General features: G+C 41.0%; 1 gene segment (V, D, J or C); it reads right to left on the reverse strand.

Annotated features, from left to right (window-relative positions):
• Window positions 1-1,162: 1,162 nt before the first annotated feature.
• LOC309968763 (T cell receptor alpha variable 8-3-like) lies at window positions 1,163-1,670 on the reverse strand. The segment is given in 2 exons: window positions 1,625-1,670; window positions 1,163-1,509 (listed from the first exon to the last, which is right to left on the reverse strand).
• Window positions 1,671-2,459: the final 789 nt, after the last annotated feature.

Genomic DNA, 2,459 nt, shown 5'->3' on the forward strand with positions numbered 1-2,459 from the left:
ATTGTTCATTTTTCCTTATAGGGAGCTGAAATTAGTTTCCATACAAATTCTAACCATTGGCTATAAATTTGCCTGTATATATGGGTATAAATATTATCAGCCATTCATTCTTTCAACCATTGTTCAGTGAATGCATATTGGTAAAAAAAAAATTGGTATCTTCATAAAGCTTAAATCTAATTAGAGAAATATTCCTATGACTGTTAGGTAGTAAGTTCTTTGTGTACAAGCATCATTCGTAAAATATTTTTATATTGCCTAACGAAGTGTGCAGAAAGGAGGAAAGAGAACAACCTCAGGTATGAATTCTGAGAAACATCATTTTGTGTGAAGGTGAGTGCCTCCTTCTGTGGGGTTGTGAACAGACTGAACGTGGGCGGGGTCCCCATGATTACAGAGCAGAAGGTGGAGTCTGAGCCTATGACCTGCACAGAGATATGTTCTTCTTAATGGTTGGAACTTTCACTCTTGCTGCGTGTGTGACTGTGTTAAAAATAGAAACCTCTCCCTCCTGGCACTTGTGGACTGGGGATGCTGCTCCACTTTCTGTTGGCTCTCTTCCCTGTTCAGAGAGAGGAACAGACACAGAATGCTAGACATCAACTCTCCACTTATTCAATGATCCATTTCATTTTTTCCAACTTTTCTGGAAACAAGCAAGCAAAATTTACTTTTAAAGGACTAAAACAAGACCTGAATAAATGAAGAGGCATATAATATTCTTGGGTAGGAAAACATAATATCCTAAAACGTCAGTTTCCAATGTGATTCCAACCAGAATCCCATTTGTTTGAACCAAACTATATAAGTGAGAACAAATACCTTGGAATTGTCAACTATATTTTGGAAAAGAATATTAAGATTGGGTTTTCTTTTTATGACATAAAAACTTACTCTGAAAAAAACAGTACAGTATAGGCACAGCCTTCTCAGGTGTCACTGACAAGAAACCACCCACCAGCCTCAAGACCACTGAGAGCACTGAAATTAAGAAACCAATAGTCTTTCCTTTGCAAAAGAAAAAAGAAAGAGAAAAGAAATCTAAGATGCCCATGAGAACCAGACACTTTCAGGATTCTGTATTCTCTGTACTGTTTGCCTTCACAGAACATGCCAACATCCTGAAAATAACATAGGCTGAGACCCTGAGTCTTTTAAGCTACTAAGTCTCAGGAGATTTGTGTTCAGCTCCCACTGTAGGCTTAGTCACTGTGTCACTCAGAGCACAGAAGTACTTGGCCGAGTCTTTCCAATGGGCTGATGTTTTCCTCAGGTGGAAGGACTTCTCACTGCTCCTAAATTCAGCCTCAAAACCTTTGATACCTGAGACAAGGCTGTTTCCAGATATGTATTTCAGGAGAAGCTGGAGTCCTTGATTGGGGTACTGCATGTACCAGAAGAGATACAGCGAAGCAGAAGATGAGTATTTGCACCACAGCTCCAGATGGTCTCCTTCAGAGACAGTGATATGGCCATCAGGCTGGGTCACTGACTGGGCTCCGGCTCCTCCTGAAACATCAATGCTGAATCAATGAACTCAGCCAGAACAAAAAGTCTCTGTTCAAATTCAGTCCAAAGCAATGTTCCATGTGTAGACAAGAGAGTAAAATGGAACAGTACTCACTCAGGAACAGGAGCACCTCAAGCATCAAGGTGAACACCAGGGTCATGGTGGAGCAGTGAGGAGGCAGTGAGCTCCTTTCTGGGAGAGTCTCCACAAACAAAAGTCTGATGACTGGTGGACTTGAACCCAGGTTGCTGTGAGGTTGAGAAGGAATGACACAGGATTTAGATTTCTGATGGACGCTGTAAGGTGTGTTGGGAGAGAGGCTGTCTTAACAAGACTGCCTGCCTCTGGCGTCTGAGATGCTTTACATGTCATTGTGCAAAAAGTGGTGTCAGAATATCTCTTTAAACTGTAGGGAAGGAAGGTTTTTGTGCGATTATTCTGATCTCATTTAGAAAAACCATTTCCAGTTTACACAACAGCCCCCTCTATTGGTCAGATAGAGAAAGAAAGAGCAGTTCACAATTTTTGTGAACCTTCCTCACCTCCTTCCTGCCAGGAACACAAAAGTCTCCTAAAGGAGTGGCAAGCACTACAGAAAGTGGCTGCTCTGAATGTGGTCTGCAGGTGAGTAGCATCTGCATCACCGGGGAGCTATTCTGAATGCAGAAGCTCAGGCCCTACCCAGACTTCCTGAGTCAGAATCTGCATTTTAATAAGATTCCTGCGCACATTAGAATTTGAGAAACACTTGTCTAGATGAAGGAGGTAAAAAAATACCTTTTGGATTTAATAATAAAGAGATCATTGGTATTTCTGAGAAAAAATAGATTGGTTACAGGAGAGGCATGTATGAATTTGGAGGAATATTAAATATTTTTTCAGAGGAGCATGCTTGAATATTTTAAATGATGGGAAGAAATCAGTAGCAAGAAAGTCCTGAAGAACCAGA

This window comes from Leucopleurus acutus (genome assembly GCF_964270905.1).
Source record: "Leucopleurus acutus genome assembly, chromosome: 1".
Taxonomy (NCBI): Eukaryota; Metazoa; Chordata; class Mammalia; order Artiodactyla; family Delphinidae; genus Leucopleurus; species Leucopleurus acutus.